At 45.2% G+C, this 20,057-nt stretch overlaps 1 protein-coding gene across 1 annotated transcript in view; it reads right to left on the bottom strand.

The window, feature by feature from the left end:
- Nucleotides 1–20,057, bottom strand: part of LOC139385889 (IQCJ-SCHIP1 readthrough transcript protein-like) — a 355,614-nt gene that overhangs the window by 217,616 nt on the left and 117,941 nt on the right. The gene's annotated exons all lie outside the window — the stretch shown is intronic.

The raw sequence follows: 20,057 nt of genomic DNA, 5'->3' as shown, positions 1-20,057 counted from the left end.
GATGAAACAAAAATAGAACTGTTTGGCCACAATGACCATTGTTATGTTTGAAGGAAAAAGGGGGAGGCTTGCAAGCCGAAGAACCTCATCCCAACTGTGAAGCACAGGGGTGGCAGCATCATGTTGTGGGGGTGCTTTGCTGCAGGAGGGACTGGTGCACTTCACAAAATAGATGGTATGATGAGGAAGCAAAATTATGTGGATATATTGAAGCAACATCTCAAGACATCAGTCAGGAAGGTAAAGCTTGGTCGCAAATGGGTCTTCCAAATAGACAATAACCCCAAACATACTTCCAAAGTTAGTTGTGTCAAAATGGCTTCAGGACAACAAAGTCAAGGTATTGGAGTGGCCATCACCAAGCCCTGACCTCAATCCCATAGAAAATGTGTGGGCAGAACTGAAAGAGCGTGTGTGAGCATGGATGCCTACAAACCTGACTCAGTTACACCAGCTGTCAGGAGGAATGGGCCAAAATTCATTATTCACTTATTGTGGGAAGCTTGTGGAAGGCTATCCAAAATGTTTGACCCAAGTTAAACAATTTGTTTAAATTTTTTTTTTTTAATGTTTTTTTTTAAATTTTACCCCTTTTTCTCCCCAATTTCGTAGTATCCAATTGTTGTAGTAGCTACTATCTTGTCTCATCGCTACAACTCCCGTACGGGCTCGGGAGAGACGAAGGTTGAAAGTCATGCGTCCTCCGATACACAACCAACCAAGCCGCTGCTTCTTTAACACAGCGCACATCCAACCCGGAAGCCAGCCGCACCAATGCGCCGGAGGAAACACCGTGCACCTGGCCACCTTGGCTAGCGTACACTGCGCCCAGCCCGCCACAGGAGTCGCTGGTGCGCGATGAGACAAGGACACCCCTACCGACCAAGCCCTCCCTAACCCGGGCGACGCTAGGCCAATTGTGCGTCGCCCCACGGACCTCCCGGTCGCGGCCGGTTACGACAGAGCCTGGGCGCGAACCCAGGACTCTGATGGCACAGCTGGACAAGTTAAACAATTTAAAGGCAATGCTACCAAATACTAATTGAGTGTATGTAAACTTCTGACCCACTGGGAATGTGATGAAAGAAATAAAAGCTGAAATAAATCATTCTTTCTACTATTATTCTGACATTTCACATTCTTAAAATAAAGTGGTGATCCTAACTGACCTAAGACAGGGAATTTTTACTAAGATTAAATGTCATGAATTGTGAAAAACTGAGTTTAAATGTATTTGGTTAAGGTGTATGTAAACTTCAACTGCATATATATATATATATATATATATATATATATATTGCATTCGTAAAGTATTCAGACCCTTTGACTTTTTCCACATTTTGTTACGTTACAGCCTTATTCTAAAATGCGTAAAATATTTTTTTCCCTCATCAATCTACACACAATACCCCATAATGACAAAGCAAAAACAGGTTTTTAGAAATTTTTGCAAATGTATAAAAAAACAACAACTGAAATACCTTATTTACATAAGTAATCAGACCCCCTCGAAATTGAACTCAGGTGCATCTGTTTATATTGATCATCCTTGAGAAGTTTCTACAACTTGATTGGAGTCCACCTGTGGTAAATACAACTGATTGGACATGCTTTGGAAAGGCACACACCTGTCTAAATAAGGTCCAACAGTTGACAATGTATGTCAAAGCAAAAACCAAGCCATGAGGTTGAAGGAATTGTCCGCAGAGCTCCGAGATAGGATTGTGTCAAGGCAGAGATCTGGGAAAGGGTACCAAATCATTTCTGCAGCATTGAAGGTCCCTAAGAACACAGTGGCTTCCATTATTCTTAAATGGAAGAAGTTTGGAACCACCAACACTGTTCCTAGAGCTGGCTGCCCAGCCAAACATAGCAAACAGGGGATTAGGGCCTTGGTCAGGGAGGTGAACTTGATGATCACTCTGACAGAACTCTAGAATTCCTCTGTGGGGATGGGAGAACCTTCCAGAAGTACAACCATCTCTGCAGCACACCACCAATCAGGCCTTTATCGTAGAGTGGCCAGACGGAAGCCACTCCTCAGTAATAGGCACATGACAGCCCGCTTGGAGTTTTCCTAAAGGACTATCAGACCATGAGAAACAAGATTCTCTGGTCTGATGAAACCAAGATTGAACTCTTTGGCCTGAATGCCAAGCGTCATGTCTGGAGGAAACCTGGCACGGTGGTGGCAGCATCATGTGGTGGTGATGTTTGACAGCGGCAAGGACTGGGAGACTAGTCAGGATCAAGGGAAAGATGAACGGCGCAAAGTAAAGAGAGATCCTTGATGAAAACCTGCTCCAGAACGCTCAGGACTTCAGACTCGGGCAAAGGTTCACCTTCCAACATGACAACGACCCTAAGCACACAGCCAAAACAATGCAGGAGTGGCTTTGGGACAAGTCTCTGAACGTCCGTGAGTGGCCCAGCTAGACCCCAAATCTGAACCCGATCGAACCTCTGGAGAGACCTGAAAATAGCTGTGCAGCAACACTCCCCATCCAACCTGACAGAGCTTGAGAGGATCTGCAGAGAAGAATGGGAGAAATACAGGTGTGCCAAGTGTGTAGCGTCATACCCAAGAAGACTCAAGGCTGTAATTGCTGCCGAAGGGGCTTCAACAAAGTACTAAGTAAAGGGTCTGAATACTTATGTAAATGTGATATTTCTGTTTTTATTTTTTTTATTTGCAAAGATGTAAAAAAAAAAAAAATTTTGCATTGTCATTATGGGGACCTGTGTGTAGATTGATGAGAAAAACAACAACAATTTAATCAATTTCAGAATAAGGCTGTAACTTAATACTTTTCGAATGCACTTTATATATATATATATATGTATATATATATATATATATATATATTATATATATGTTTTATTAGCTAAACATGTCAGGCTCAAAACAGGTGAGGCTCTGCCCTACCTGCCCTGAATGATGGGTCGCCACTGGTCTAGCTCCTTGCTATCACTGTCTCCCAGTATACTGTATACTGTATTACTTCTTTTTTTCTTTCTCTCACATTATGTTCTTCCCTCTTTCACTGTTCAACTTGCTCCGCACCTCTCTATTCCCATCTCTCTCTCTCTCTCTCTCTCTCTCTCTCTCTCTCTCTCTCTCTCTCTCTCTCTCTCTCTCTCTCTCTCTCTCTCTCTCTCTCTCTCTCTCTCTCTCTCTCTCTCTCTCTCTCTCTCTCTCTCTCTCTCTCTCTCTCTCTCTCTCTCTCTCTCTCTCTCTCTCTCTCTCTCTCTCCCTCATGTTTTCAGGGAATAAGCATTTTTGCGTCGCCGGTTGTAAAAGCACATTATTGAATTTGTAAAAAACTCTGGAACATATGCAAATGAGCCAAGTGGTATTCCACTATATTAGATGACGTGATTTATGTAGAGTGATTTGAATACATTTACATTGCCAAGGACAGAGACATTTTCATAGACTCTCCTTTAATGGAAATTACCTCAATGAAATATTTATCTATGCAGATGACCAAAATAGCCGGTGTGCATTGGAGACAATGAATTAATAACGCAAATGTAGGACAGGAAGAAACCTATAGCAATTATGTCTGGCAAGACTGTGATTTCCATAACTATAATCAGTAAAACATACCACACTCTCAGTAGCTATGAACAAAATCCCTCTCAAAACTTCCCATTGCTTCCGAATTACCTGATAAACTTTTTGTCTTTTACTATTCTTATTCCCAGCTGATTTAAGCCAATGATCATAAACTGCAAGGCTTCAAAGTTGGATTTCTGCATTTTCAGCACAGTATCTGAGGGTTTTCTCTTTTCTCTTTCCACAGAGGAACTGAGGAACACACACACATTCTATACAGACATACACACAATTTCCCAGAGTCTCTAGGAAGTGCATTTTCTATCTCCGCTAACAGAGTTCATGACCCTGGAGTTGACTAAAGTGGCAAGACGACACTAACGAGTGAGGGGGAGGTGTATGTTCTGTAGGCAAATTAAAGCTGCAAGAATTCTGTCAACACCCAGACAAGGAAAAAGGATTTCTAGACTTTGCTTTGATCCAGAGCCATATTTATGGTAAAATGGATGGTGTCAATCACACTGGTACAAAGAATAAACCCCTCGAGTTTTACAGGCAAGTGCTCAGAGCAATATGCAAACAGCAAAACAATACTGAGCTGTACTGTGTGCTGTATGGCAGAATCTTTATTGGGAATTGGTTTTGTGTAAATTATGCATTGATTAAAAGTTCAAACTTGAAGTTTTTTGCCCTTCTTTCATATTAGTATTGTGTCCAAACTAAGTATTGTACAAAACACATATATTTTTCCCTCCACACTCGAATGTAAGAATCAGTAATCCTAACCTAGTTCCCCCTCCCTTCTGTCACCCCTGTGTCACCAGGTTCACCCCTGAGTGCCACTGCCTTTCACCCCCCGCTTGGCAAGGCATGCTGGGTAAAATGAATAGAAGTCTGTTTGACATCCTCTGCATTTCGACGAAACGGGAAACACTGTTTTTCATCCTAATTATCAGCTCTCTCCCTCGATCCATATCTCTCCCCCTCTCTCTGAAACCTGCTTCCTCTCTCTCGCGCTCTGAGAGACATTCTCTAACTCTGTGAATCACAACGTATCTCTGAGAGTTCCTGTGATGTCCTTCTGTGCTCTGAGACAGGCTGGCGTACCTTCGCACCGTCTGATGAGGAAACAAAGGTTACTCCAGCGATGATACTCCCGCTCACCCCTCTCCCTCTCCTCACCCCTCACTCCCGTCTGGCATCTCTCTACCCTCTCTCAGCCCTCTCACCCCTCTCCCTCTCCTCACCCCTCACTCCCGTCTGGCATCTCTCTACCCTCTCTCAGCCCTCTCATCCCTCTCCCTCTCCTCACCCCTCACTCCCGTCTGGCATCTCTCTACCCTCTCTCAGCCCTCTCACCCCTCTCCCTCTCCTCACCCCTCACTCCCGTCTGGCATCTCTCTACCCTCTCTCAGCCCTCTCATCCCTCTCCCTCTCCTCACCCCTCACTCCCGTCTGGCATCTCTCTACCCTCTCTCAGCCCTCTCACCCCTCTCCCTCTCCTCACCCCTCACTCCCGTCTGGCATCTCTCTACCCTCTCTCAGCCCTCTCACCCCTCTCCCTCTCCTCACCCCTCACTCCCCTCTGGCATCTCTCTACCCTCTCTCAGCCCTCTCCCTCTCCTCACCCCTCTCCCTCTCCTCACCCCTCACTCCCGTCTGGCATCTCTCTACCCTCTCTCAGCCCTCTCACCCCTCTCCCTCTCCTCACCACTCACTCCCGTCTGGCATCTCTCTACCCTCTCTCAGCCCTCTCATCGCTCTCCCTCTCCTCACCCCTCACTCCCGTCTGGCATCTCTCTACCCTCTCTCAGCCCTCTCATCCCTCTCCTTCTCCTCACCCCTCACTCCCGTCTGGCATCTCTCTACCCTCTCTCAGCCCTCTCATCCCTCTCCCTCTCCTCACCCCTCACTCCCGTCTGGCATCTCTCTACCCTCTCTCAGCCCTCTCATCCCTCTCCCTCTCCTCACCCCTCACTCCCGTCTGGCATCTCTCTACCCTCTCTCAGCCCTCTCATCCCTCTCGCTACTCCTTGACAGCTCTCTACCTGAGTTCCTTTCCTCCTCTCCCCTCTTCTGATCACGCTCTCTAATCAGGATCCCCCTCCCCTCCGGTCTCCCGCCCCAGATTCTCCCAGCTGACAGCCATCGACCTGAGTCTCTCCTCTCCCTCGTGTGTAAACAACCTGTTCTCATATCCCCTCTCACTTCTCCCTAACTCTCAGTGGGCCTCGCTCTGTCTCTGACGGGATGATGCTAGCTGGAAGAAGAGAAGAGAGGAGCTATACACTACTACCAGACAGGCCTGCTCTGCATCTCTGATCCTATCTCTCCCTCTCAAACTAATGCAAAACAGTGGGGGGGGACATAATTTATATTGCAAATGCAGTCACGGGCTGAATAACAAGGGCAGAGTTATAGCTGATGATGGTAATTGCGGCGGGGCCCCATAGATGTTGATGTGATTGTTGTGATGTTAAAGAGCGCAGAGTCAATATCAGTTTACTGGGCCAATGAGGCGTGAAGAAGCTACACACTACACAGTCCTCCTCTCTATATCCCTCCCTCCCTCCATCTCTCTCTATGTTTCTCTTCATCTACTCTCTCTTTCAACAGACTCTTTGAAGCAGCAGCTGAGAATGTACTGCTCTCCTCCAGTCCCGTGTCTCCTGCCTATAGCTTTACTTAGTCAGACAGAACCAACACACGCCAGTCATAAACGAGTACATTCAGCCAATAATATGACAATCTAATACATCACAATTGCGGCAGAAAAGAAACCTATTTACAGAAAACAATTCAATATCTCTCAACATACTAATTTCTAGACGGATGGAAACTTGCGCTCTTCCAAATTTCACAGGTCAATGACGAGACTTGTATAAAGGTTGTGACTGTGTTCTGTAAGAAAAGTTATTTTATTTGCTTTATTAAAGGGAGAGAGAGAAGGAGAGAGAGAATGTTTGTGTTTCATCTACTTTCAAATCATTTCTCCCTCCAAGATGTCATTATGAAGATGGATTCTGTCAGGCCATGCTGTGTTTTAGAGAGAAGAGGAAGACAGGAACAAAGGGGCTAGTCTGCTTCATCTTTTCATTAATCAGAAATCATTTCATTTTCCTCCAGAGACCAGACCACTCTGAGGGAAATGAGAATGAGCTCTTTCTCCTTTTTTTATTTATTTATCTCCCCTCTGTTCGATACGCTGTCTTCATTTTTCCTCCTCGCTTACCGGGACTTCTGGAGTCTATAAATGCCAAAGCAATAAACCGAGAAACGAAATCCCTTTTCGCTCTCTTTCTCGCTCTCCTCCGCTCCCTCTCTTTTTCTCTTCCTTTCCTGCTTGCTCAGTATTCAAATAGAATCAGAGCTTTACGCGAACAAGGCCACAGTGACAGAACACACAAGTCCAATCAGCTTTCCCACGCTACACTCTGTCAGTCAGCTTTCCCAGAGCCAGTTTGGTGTAACTCAAGCTCCCCACGCCTCACCAGCTACTGTTATTAGTCAGGCTAGTCGGATTGGTTGGAGAACAGACAGAATGTTCCGAGTTCAATAAGCTCATTTACTGTGCCTAGCTTTTCAAAAAGACGTAATAAAAGAAAAAGGGATGATGCAGGCAGTGGATATAGAGAGAGAAAGATAAAGAGAAGGATGGTTAGAACACACACATTCTACACCTACACCAGTGGAGGCTGCTGAGGGGAGGACGGCTCATAATAACGGCTGGAATGGAGTAGATGGAATGGTATCAAACACGTCAAAGACTTGGTTTCCATGGTTTCCATGTGTTTGATACCTTTCCATTGACTCCATTCCAGCCATTAGTATGAGCCGTCCTCCCCTCAGCAGCCTCCACTGACCTACACACAGCGGCAACGGAAATCATTCTAAACGCAGTGGAACATGAATGGCCTCTGACATTTAAACGAGAGTGAAGATTCACTTTCCCTCTTCGTCTCTTCCCTCCCTTCCTCTCTTCCCTTTCCTCTTAATGTAGAATCTAAGGAGGATAATGATTATGCTGATATCGGAGGGGTGGATTATGGGGGAAATGAGGCTGCATGCATAGAGCTGCAGGCTGTTCCTCTGCTCTCTACGCACACACACACACAGATGGATGGATGACAGGTGCATTACTTATTCTACGTTGCAGTTTATTAAGGAGATGCACTTTCCCCTTCCCTCGTTCCACTACCGTGAAAATCAACGCTCTTTCTCCTATTAATAAAACACTGTTGCCAGTGAGCCATGATTAAAAGGAGCACAGGATACACTCCTACTCATACGAACGTTTTCACACATTCCTACCTAATAAGTCCAGACTGATCACTAGAAACACACTGCGATTCCGGACGTTTGAAAACGTCCTGAATACTTTGATACATGCCTTCCTCGGCGCAAAAAAAGAACAGGGATTACCTATCACTGGGAGTGAACTCATGATGTTCCGTGTTGGAGCACACTGTGTAGACCAGTGCACTACGGCAGTTTACAACGCTCTGGCAAGCTGTGAGAATACGGATGGTACCTGATGGTAATGGCACATGTTTTAGCCTTCCTCAAACCATAGACTTAAATATAACAACTTGGAATTAATACCTAAACTTTAACCCTTTGAGTTGTTTCTGTTTTAACCATGTTACCACGCAGAATTAACCCTGTAACCACGCAGAATTAACCCTGTAACCATGCAAAATTAACCCTGTATCCATGCAGAATTAACCCTGTAACCATGCAGAATTAACCCTGTAACCACGCAGAATTAACCCTGTAACCATGCAGAATTAATCCTGTAACCACGCAGAATTAATCCTGTAACCACGCAGAATTAACCCTGTAACCACGCAGAATTAACCATGTAATCGCGCAGAATTAATCCTGTAACCACGCAGAATTAACCCTGTAACCACGCAGAATTAACCATGTAACCATGCGGAATTAACCCTGTAACCATGCAGAATTAACCCTGTAACCACGCAGAATTAATCCTGTAACCACGCAGAATTAACCCTGTAACCACGCAGAATTAACCATGTAACCATGCGGAATTAACCCTGTAACCATGCAGAATTAACCCTGTAACCACGCAGAATTAATCCTGTAACCACGCAGAATTAACCCTGTAACCATGCAGAATTAACCCTGTAACCATGCAGAATTAATCCTGTAACCCCGTGGAATTAACCCTGTAACCACACAGAACTAACCCTGTAACCACGTGGAATTAACCCTGTAAACACACAGAATTACCCATGTAACCACGCAGAACTAACCCTGTAACCACGTGGAGTTAATGCATCAAAAATAGACATTCATCCATAATACATTGAATTCTGAAGGGAAACTATGAGATCTTGTGAATAAGTCATACAATGAGTATAGTGGCTAAAGGTCTCTGATGGACCGTATTCACCATCATATCCTGTCCATCGTCTCCAGACTTCCTGTCTGCTGAGTCCAGTGAGTGGATCTCAGACAGACAGACTGACTGACTGAGTTTTTATGATGATGGTTTTATTATAGTGTTCCTAACATCGAGAGCTTTTCCTATATAGGACTGGTGATCATTTCAGCAGTATGGGTATCAGTGATCAGCAAAACATACTTCACCAGAGAGCAGTCCTCATCTTGGAGACAACCATCTCCTTACCCAACATATAGCCACACAAACTTCCTGAGTGGCGCAGTGGTCCAAGGCAGTGTATCTCTGTGCTAGAGGCGTCACTACAGACCCTGGTTTGATCCTGGGCTGTATCACAACTGGCTGTGATCGGGAGTTCCATAGGGTGACGCACATTTGGCCCAGCGTTGTTCAGATTAGGAGATAGTTTGGCTAGGGTAGGCCGTCATTGTAAATAAGAATTTGTTCTTAACTGACTAAAACAAACACTATCATGCATCACTCTGGGAACATTGCTGGAATGCAACACTCCTCAGTTGTGGTGTGTGGCTAATTTCGACTTGACGACCTCAGTCAAGCCCAGATCAATAAATCCCAGCGCCAGGTCTATTCAGAACTGTATCAATCTGCTGATCTTTATATACACTGGTCCTCAGTCCTCAGAAATGAATGATCAATTAGTGCTTGTTGCTGGGTAAAGTGTGTGTGTGGGGTAAAAGAGAGAGATGGGGTAGGGGGAGTGGGGGTGAAGGAGAGAAATACATGGAAAAAACCAGCACCTTATTCAAAAGTCTGATGCAATCCTGAAACATCTAAATATTTTATCCAACTGTCATGAAATGAAAAGGCTCAAAGAGAGAAGGAGATAGAGAGGTTGGGGTGGGGCAGAGGTGGAGAGAGAGAGAGAGAGGTGGGGGTGGGGGTGGGGCAGAGGTGGAGAGAGAGAGAGAGAGAGGTGGGGGTGGGGGTGGGGATGGGGCAGAGGTGGAGAGAGAGAGAGAGAGAGAGAGAGAGGTGGGGGTGGGGGTGGGGCAGAGGTGGAGAGAGAGAGAGAGAGAGAGAGAGAGAGAGAGAGAGAGAGAGAGAGAGAGAGAGAGGTGGGGGTGGGGGTGGGGCAGAGGTGGAGAGAGCGAGAGAGAGAGAGAGAGGTGGGGGGGGTGGGGCAGAGGTGGAGAGAGAGAGAGAGAGAGAGAGAGAGAGAGAGAGAGAGAGAGAGAGAGAGAGAGAGAGAGAGAGAGCAGTGGAATGGTGGGCATATAGAAGCGGAGGGAGATGAAAAAGAGGAAAATAAAGGAGTGTTCTTTTAACTCCTTTAATTAGAAAACGGATGATAAGAGTTAATTATCTTGCCTGTTAAATGGAGAGGCCTCTAACCTGGCCTTATCAGAGACAGAGAGAGAGAGAGGGCCTTCCTTCACTAGATTACTACATAGATCCATCTTAACTGACAATATTGGTGTTGTGGAAACCTTGAATTGACCAATTATGTTAAACCTATCCAGATATCAGTGAAAAGGAAGCGAAGAAGGAAGGATGACGGATACATGTTCAAAGTAATCCAACAGGACAATATCCTGCATGGTAACCACCGCAGCAGAACAGTGACCCCTAGTGGTCTAAGAAAGGCAGTACATTGAGATACGACATCACGCATTCATACCAGAGTATGTAGCACACAATCTGCCACTAATGTGACACATCACACATAACATACTGTGTTACACACCTCAGAGTGTCAGACCTATCCAAAGAGTAACAATGTGTGTGTCATAGCTGTCTGCGGCAGGTGATTAGCAGAGACAGACCTGTCTGTCCCTCTCCCATTACACTGGGGTCATACGAACACACGTCCTTCACACAGCCAGAGACAGACCTGTCTGTCCCTCTCCCATTACACTGGGGTCATACGAACACACGTCCTTCACACAGCCAGAGACAGACCTGTCTGTCCCTCTCCCATTACACTGGGGTCATACGAACACACGTCCTTCACACAGCCAGAGACAGACCTGTCTGTCCCTCTCCCATTACACGGGGGTCATACGAACACACGTCCTTCACACAGCCAGAGACAGACCTGTCTGTCCCTCTCCCATTACACTGGGGTCATACGAACACACGTTCTTCACACAGCCAGAAACAGACCTGTCTGTCCCTCTCCCATTACACTGGGGTCATACGAACACACATTCTTCACACAGCCAGAGACAGACCTCTCTGTCCCTCTCCCATTACACTGGGGTCATACGAACACACGTCCTTCAAACAGCCAGAGACAGACCTGTCTGTCCCTCTCCCATTACACTGGGGTCATACGAACACACGTCCTTCACACAGCCAGAGACAGACCTGTCTGTCCCTCTCCCATTACACTGGGGTCATACGAACACACGTCCTTCAAACAGCCAGAGACAGACCTGTCTGTCCCTCTCCCATTACACTGGGGTCATACGAACACAGCCAGAGACAGAAAGTCACACAGACAGACCAGAAACCACAGTGCTTTCATGTATAGAGCAGTAATCAAATGTATACATATTAATTCAGTCATTCTGCTACTATGACTCAAATGGAATTGCAATGGAATAGAAATGGTTGTCTGTTCTATAAATTATATTTCTGGTGTTAGATTGTTCCTTAAAAAAATGTGTAATACCTTTTTTAAACTTGGAAGTCAATCAATCCGCCATCATCAACACAATGGAAAAATCAAATGATTTATGATTGAAATATTGAAATAGAATGGGTGACGGAGAAAAACTCATGGTTACAATTTAAGGCCATGTGGCAAACCATAACGCAGGCACATAGGATGTAAGCATGCAGGTCTGGGCAGATGAGATCTGGTCGTTGTTTGTGTGCATCTGGAAGTTGTTGGTCATATATGTGTCTGTTAGTATTTGGTGTAAAAAAAAAAAGGATTGTTCCTGAGTGCTGAGAGGTGAAAAGAACAATAATTATTCTGTCAATCAAGGATTGGCAGGCGTGTCACAATTAGTAGTGGGGGGGGGGGCGGAGAATAATTTACATAACCGTATGCTGAATTAGCATAATTGCCATACATACCCATTGATGTATTAGGTGGTATTCTACATAGGGGGTGGGGCTTTGGGGCTTTGTATCATTAATGGGAACAGCAGCGCAGAGCTAAAAATACAAATTTTCCTCAAATCTACATATTTCAAAGTCAATCATAAATTCAAACATTTGAAGACAACATTTGAAATATAATGCCTGACCTCATCCTAGTCCTCCATGTTATTACATGGATAGGCTAAAGCTGTAGAGGATGATCAACTACTATGTAAAGACACAAAGGTCAACTATGATGATCATTTAGTGTCATGGTTCCACCTGTCACCAGAGGGCGGCAGAGACCGTCCTAGAGACCTTAACAACACCCAGGTGTGTCCTATTTACTCATTATGATTTCCCAGTGTTGGTAGTTTTTCCCAGTGTTGCTGTTGATCCTTTGGACACTGCTTCTCAGTGAAGTATTATGTTTATCCTTAATTAACCGCTGATTCCTCGTCTGGTCTCGTCTCTGCACCTGGGTCCAACCTCGCCATGTCACATTTAGAGTCAATTTGAGACTGCTTAACAGAGTGGGACCTGAGGGGCTGTGTAAAATGGAGGGACCCAGCCGTCTCCATAGAACAACACAGGGAACCCACATCTGTCCATCAATGATGTCATAAAGTGAGCTGTTTTCTACTGTGTTTTTGCCTGGCTGTGTCTATTCCAAAAAGCTACGTTGCAGCCAAGGCGAAACAATGAGTTGACTAAAGGAACCAAGGCTAGCTGTAATGGCTGGAGCTCTGTTATCCATAATGTGCAGTTCATCACTTGACCTTCACGTGAATCCATGGAAGGACGATAAATGGAATATGCTGGATAATGTCACAATGGGTTGCTAATTCCGCTGAATTAAAGTGGGAAGAACACTGTTTAGCCAGAGCTTAAACATCTCTATGGCTCTGTTTACTGTGAACAGTGAAAAAGTGGCTGATATTGTAGAGTTGAGGCTCTTTGCTGGTACAAGATCTTAATTCATTTCTATGGTAACCAGTATGTTATGTGAGGCTGCAGCTCTGTGTGTTTCTCTTCTGCTCTTCTCCATGCATAACACTACCTGCTAAATATAGAGCTAAATGATAACACTGCTGGTTCCACTCACCTGCTGTGTGCTGCACACACACACACGGATATGCGCACACACACACACACATGCATGAACGTGCACACACACAGCTGCAGTCTGGCAGTGACCTGGTTAGGACAGGTGTGTGAGAGAGTCACACAGAGATAATCCAGCAGGAGACAGAAGAGAACTGAGACGAGGAGGAAAACACTTCTGTGGGCTGTCCTGCTGGAAGAAGAGGAAATGATGAGTGTGAGGGAGGGGAATAGGGGAGGGAGAGGATTTAAGGATGAGATTTGAAAGGAAGTAGAGGTGGGGATTTGGAAAGAGAGGGTGAGGAGAGAGCAGATGGAGGGAGTGATAGACAGGGAGGAGAGGGAGAACCATTGCAGCTGGTAGTAAGGGGGCCAGTGATGCTCTGTTGTAGCCCAGTCCCACTGCACTTCAGCAGGGCAGATGGACTGGCATGTCCCCTGTGCCCTTCAGCACCAGGCTCCAGCCCACACACCACTCACAACCTTCTATTCACTACTCTAATTGCACCAACTCAAACTTGTTGCAGGTTCTTAATAAAGATCTCCATAATACATAATTTATGATCTGATTTTAGAAATACTCTAGTGTTTTGTCCGTCAGAGGACCTCTATAGCATTAGGAGCGACTGTGGTGCAACACCTCTCTCTAGTGGTCAGTCTCTGTAACTGCACCTCTTCACAGAGCAGCACCCAGGCAGTGGACAGCGACAGACAGAGCGCTGATAGTCTTTGGCAGAAAAACAGGGAACTGTCACATTTTTCATGAATTGAGATTATATTTCAGAATAGATTACTGTCTATTATATTCAGTGATAATGTTTCTATTACAGAACTTTTCAAGTCACTGTGAGTTAACTAGCAATTCAGCCAAACCCCCAACACAGCTGGCTACCACTAATCTCCCATTCCAATAAACAGTGTGTGTGTGTGTGTGTGTGTGTGTGTGTGCGTGCGTGCGTGCGTGCGCTGTGTTTTGATGCAGTAAAAACAATACAAATAGAAGGCTGCTGATTCATATTGGGGCATAAAAGCCAGAGTTTTGTTATGTTCTCTTTTAATGAAAACTATCATTTCTACCTCTGGGCTTGGAAAGGAAATGGGCAACACTGCAGGAGTTATGTGGTCATTATGTGCGGAATACAGTAGGAGAACGTCTAATGTGGTATTTCACAGTGTCACTATGGTGACTTTGCAGTATATCTGAATGAATTCTAACACACATAACTATACAACCGTAACCTTAAGTACATCACAGACCTGTCACTTTCTACAGACTCAAGGAGATGGAAAATTCCAGTGTACTACTACATACACATAGAGTGCCCCCCCACCATCATGTGCGGTGGTCCCACATTGACAGACACATGCAGCCTTTTGTCAGAGACTGATATCCCTGGCACAGAGGTTACAAATTCAATCAGTGTGGATGGAAATGGCCTCCCAGTCACTGTGTCCCATGAAAATATTACTTCTTCCACTGTGTGTGTGTGTGTGTGTGTGTGTGTGTGTGTGTGTGTGTGTGTGTGTGTGTGTGTGTGTGTGTGTGTGTGTGTGTGTGTGTGTGTGTGTGTGTGTGTGTAAAAAACGGACCTGGACGTGGAACATATGAATGGGTCGACAGAAACGGACCAATTAGAAATTTCAACAGGGGAGCATTGTCACTTTCACCAATGCATCACCATAAAGGAGAGACGTTAAAGGAGAGACGTTAAAGGAGAGACGTTAAAGGAGAGACGTTAAAGGAGAGACGTTAAAGGAGAGACGTTAAAGGAGAGATGTTAAAGGAGAGACGTTAAAGGAGAGACGTTAAAGGAGGGCGAGAGGGAGGAGAGATGTTAAAGGAGAGACGTTAAAGGAGAGATGTTAAAGGAGAGATGTTAAAGGAGAGACGTTAAAGGAGAGACGTTAAAGGAGAGATGTTAAAGGAGAGACGTTAAAGGAGAGACGTTAAAGGAGAGACGTTAAAGGAGAGACGTTAAAGGAGAGACGTTAAAGGAGAGATGTTAAGAGACGTTAAGGAGAGATGTTAAAGGAGAGACGTTAAAGGAGAGACGTTAAAGGAGAGATGTTAAAGGAGAGACGTTAAAGGAGAGACGTTAAAGGAGAGATGTTAAAGGAGAGACGTTAAAGGAGGGCGAGAGGGAGGAGAGATGTTAAAGGAGGGACGTTAAAGGAGAGACGCTAAAGGAGAGACGTTAAAGGAGGGATGTTAAAGGAGAGATGTTAAAGGAGAGACGTTAAAGGAGAGATGTTAAAGGAGAGACGTTAAAGGAGAGATGTTAAAGGAGCGATGTTAAAGGAAGGCGAGAGGGAGGAGAGATGTTAAAGGAGAGATGTTAAAGGAGAGATGTTAAAGGAGAGACGTTAAAGGAGAGATGTTAAAGGAGAGACGTTAAAGGAGAGATGTTAAAGGAGAGACGTTAAAGGAAGGCGAGAGGGAGGAGAGATGTTAAAGGAGAGACGTTAAAGGAGAGACGTTAAATGAGAGATGTTAAAGGAAGGTGAGAGGGAGGAGAGATGTTAAAGGAGAGATGTTAAAGGAGAGACGTTAAAGGAGAGATGTTAAAGGAGAGACGTTAAAGGAGAGACGTTAAAGGAGAGATGTTAAAGGAGGGATGTTAAAGGAGGGATGTTAAAGGAGAGATGTTAAATGAGAGATGTTAAAGGAGAGATGTTAAAGGAAGGCGAGAGGGAGGAGAGATGTTAAAGGAGAGATGTTAAAGGAGAGACGTTAAAGGAGAGATGTTAAAGGAGAGATGTTAAAGGTAGGCGAGAGGGAGGAGAGATGTTAAAGGAGAGACGTTAAAGGAGAGACGTTAAAGGAGGGATGTTAAAGGAGAGATGTTAAAGGAGAGCTGTTAAAGGAGAGACGTTAAAGGAGAGACATTAAAGGAGGGACGTTAAAGGAGGGCGAGAGGGAGGAGAGACGTTAAATGAGAGATGTTAAAGGAGAGATGTTAAAGGAGAGATGTTAAAGGAGAGACGTTAAAGGAGAGACGTTAAAGGAGAGACGTTAAAGTAAAGCGAGAGGGAGGAGAGACGTTAAAGGAGAGACGTTAAAGTAAGGTGAGAGAGAGGAGAGATGTTAAAGGAGAGACGTTAAAGGAGAGACGTTAAAGGAGAGACGTTAAAGGAGAGATGTTAAAGGAGAGATGTTAAAGGAAGGCGAGAGGGAGGAGAGACGTTAAAGGAGAGACGTTAAAAGAGAGATGTTAAAGGAAGGCGAGAGGGAGGAGAGACGTTAAAGGAGAGACGTTAAAGGAGAGACGTTAAAGGAGAGATGTTAAAGGAGAGACGTTAAAGGAGAGACGTTAAAGGAGAGATGTTAAAGGAGAGACGTTAAAGGAGAGACGTTAAAGGAGGGCGAGAGGGAGGAGAGATGTTAAAGGAGAGACGTTAAAGGAGAGACGTTAAAGGAGAGATGTTAAAGGAGAGACGTTAAAGGAGAGACGTTAAAGGAGAGATGTTAAAGAGAGACGTTAAAGGAGAGACGTTAAAGGAGAGACGTTAAAGGAGAGACGTTAAAGGAGGGCGAGAGGGAGGAGAGATGTTAAAGGAGGGACGTTAAAGGAGAGACGTTAAAGGAGAGACGTTAAAGGAGGGATGTTAAAGGAGAGATGTTAAAGGAGAGACGTTAAAGGAGAGATGTTAAAGGAGAGACGTTAAAGGAGAGACGTTAAAGGAGAGACGTTAAAGGAGCGATGTTAAAGGAGCGATGTTAAAGGAAGGCGAGAGGGAGGAGAGACGTTAAAGGAGAGATGTTAAAGGAGAGATGTTAAAGGAGAGACGTTAAAGGAGAGATGTTAAAGGAGAGACGTTAAAGGAGAGATGTTAAAGGAGAGACGTTAAAGGAAGGCGAGAGGGAGGAGAGATGTTAAAGGAGAGACGTTAAAGGAGAGACGTTAAATGAGAGATGTTAAAGGAAGGCGAGAGGGAGGAGAGATGTTAAAGGAGAGATGTTAAAGGAGAGACGTTAAAGGAGAAATGTTAAAGGAGAGACGTTAAAGGAGAGACGTTAAAGGAGAGACGTTAAAGAGGGATGTTAAAGGAGAGATGTTAAAGGAGAGATGTTAAAGGAGAGATGTTAAAGGAGAGATGTTAAAGGAAGGCGAGAGGGAGGAGAGATGTTAAAGGAGAGATGTTAAAGGAGAGACGTTAAAGGAGAGATGTTAAAGGAGAGATGTTAAAGGTAGGCGAGTAGGAGAGATGTTAAAGGAGAGATGTTAAAGGAGAGACGTTAAAGGAGAGACGTTAAAGGAGGGATGTTAAAGGAGAGATGTTAAAGGAGAGATGTTAAAGGAGAGACGTTAAAGGAGAGACATTAAAGGAGGGATGTTAAAGGAGAGATGTTAGAAGGAGAGACGTTAAATGAGAGATGTTAAAGGAGAGATGTTAAAGGAGATATGTTAAAGGAGAGACGTTAAAGGAGAGACGTTAAAGGAGAGACGTTAAAGTAAGGTGAGAGGGAGGAGAGATGTTAAAGGAGAGACGTTAAAGGAGAGACGTTAAAGGAGGGATGTTAAAGGAGAGACGTTAAAGGAGAGACATTAAAGGAGAGACGTTAAAGGAGAGATGTTAAAGGAGAGATGTTAAAGGAAGGTGAGAGGGAGGAGAGACGTTAAAGGAGAGACGTTAAAAGAGAGATGTTAAAGGAAGGCGAGAGGGAGGAGAGACGTTAAAGGAGGGACGTTAAAGGAGAGACGTTAAAGGAGAGATGTTAAAGGAGAGATGTTAAAGGAGAGATGTTAAAGGAGAGACGTTAAAGGAGAGATGTTAAAGTAAGGCGAGAGGGAGGAGAGACGTTAAAGTAAGGCGAGAGGGAGGAGAGACGTTAAAGGAGAGACGTTAAAGGAGAGACGTTAAAGTAAGGCGAGAGGGAGGAGAGACGTTAAAGGAGAGACGTTAAAGTAAGGCGAGAGGGAGGAGAGACGTTAAAGGAGAGACATTAAAGGAGAGACGTTAAAGGAGAGACGTTAAAGGAGAGACGTTAAAGTAAGGCGAGAGGGAGGAGAGACGTTAAAGGAGAGACGTTAAAGTAGAGACGTTAAAGGGGGGACGTTAAAGGAGAGACGTTAAAGGAGAGATGTTAAAGGAGAGATGTTAAAGTAAGGCGAGAGGGAGGAGAGACGTTAAAGGAGGGACGTTAAAGGAGAGACGTTAAAGTAAGGCGAGAGGGAGGAGAGACGTTAAAGGAGAGATGTTAAAGGAGGGACGTTAAAGGAGAGATGTTAAAGGAGAGATGTTAAAGTAAGGCGAGAGGGAGGAGAGAGGTTAAAGGAGGGACGTTAAAGGAGAGACGTTAAAGTAAGGCGAGAGGGAGGAGAGAGGTTAAAGGAGGGACGTTAAAGGAGAGACGTTAAAGTAAGGCGAGAGGGAGGAAGAGACGTTAAAGGAGAGATGTTAAAGGAGGGCGAGAGGGAGGAGAAATGTTAAAGGAGAGATGTTAAAGGAGGGCGAGAGGGAGGAGAGACGTTAAAGGAGGGCGAGAGGGAGGAAAGACATTAAAGGAGAGATGTTAAAAGAGAGACGTTAAGGAGAGATGTTAAAGGAGGGCGCTAAAACGACACTAAAACGACATTGGAGGTAGCTTACCGTAGAGACATCAACATTCAGTTCTCTGACAGCAGCTCTGCTGGACATTTCTGCAGTCAGCATGCCAACTGCACGCAGTGGCATTGTGCTGTGTGACTAAACTGCACATTTAGAGTGGCCTTTTATTGTCCCATGCACAAGGTGCACCTGTGTAATGATCATGCTGTTTAATCAGCTTCTTGATATGCCACACCTGTCAGGTGGATGGGTTATCTTGGCAAAGGAGAAATGCTCACTAACAGGGATGTAAACTAACTGCACATTTTTGTGCGAGTAGAACATTTCTTGGATCTTCTATTTCAGCTCATGAAACATGGGACCAACACTTTACATGTTTATATGCGTTTATATAGTTTACCCCGGGATCATAAAGGGCCCCCATCTCTCTTTTATTTCACCCCCCTCTCTCTCTGATGATCATCAGACAGTTTCAGCATCTCTGAGTCACTGAGCTCAGCAGTTCTGTTAGGTCCCACAGGATGTTCAACACAAAGTATGTTTATCTGTGTCTGTGTGAGTAAGGGGGAAGACAGAACAGACAGGTGTGGCAGGTGTGCGTGTGTGTGTGTGTGTGTGTGTGTGTGTGTGTGTGTGTGTGTGTGTGTGTGTGTGTGTGTGTGTGTGTGTGTGTGTGTGTGTGTGTGTGTGTGTGTGTGTGTGTGTGTGTGAAACACTAATACATTGTATTGATGTCTCTCCCCAACCCTCTCACTCTTAACGCCAGTCATCTGCTGACATCATCATCTGAACCACAGAAGCTACAGTGAGAAGGAGTGAGAGGGATGATAGAGAGGAGGATAGAGAGGGGGGATAGAGAGGAGGACAGAGAGGGGGGATAGAGAAAGGGGATAGAGAGGAGGACAGAGAGGGGGGATTGAGAGGAGGACAGAGAGGAGGACAGAGAGGGGGGATAGAGAGGAGGACAGAGAGGGGGGAGTGAGAGGGGGGATAGAGAGGAGGACAGAGAGGGGGAGTGGAGGGGGGGAATAGAGAGGAGGACAGAGAGGGGGGGTGAGAGGGAGGATAGAGAGGAGGACAGAGAGGGGGAGTGAGAGGGGGGATAGAGAGGAGGACAGAGAGGGGGAGTGAGAGGGGGGATAGAGAGGAGGACAGAGAGGGGGAGTGAGAGGGGGGATAGAGAGGAGGACAGAGAGGGGGAGTGAGAGGGGGGGATAGAGAGGAGACTAACTGGAAATCACCACTGTGGGTGTAACAGGCCACTGTTGATACCATCCATTTAACCTTCATTTATCAAGGTGAGTCCTTGAGAACAATCCTATTTCTCTCTGCAGCATTGAGCCCACAGCTTGACCTCAGGCTTAACCT

Source organism: Oncorhynchus clarkii, chromosome 27, assembly GCF_045791955.1.
Source record: "Oncorhynchus clarkii lewisi isolate Uvic-CL-2024 chromosome 27, UVic_Ocla_1.0, whole genome shotgun sequence".
Lineage (NCBI taxonomy): Eukaryota > Metazoa > Chordata > Actinopteri > Salmoniformes > Salmonidae > Oncorhynchus > Oncorhynchus clarkii.
Note: the sequence above shows the minus strand (reverse complement) of the source record. Positions and strands in the feature narration are given on the sequence as shown.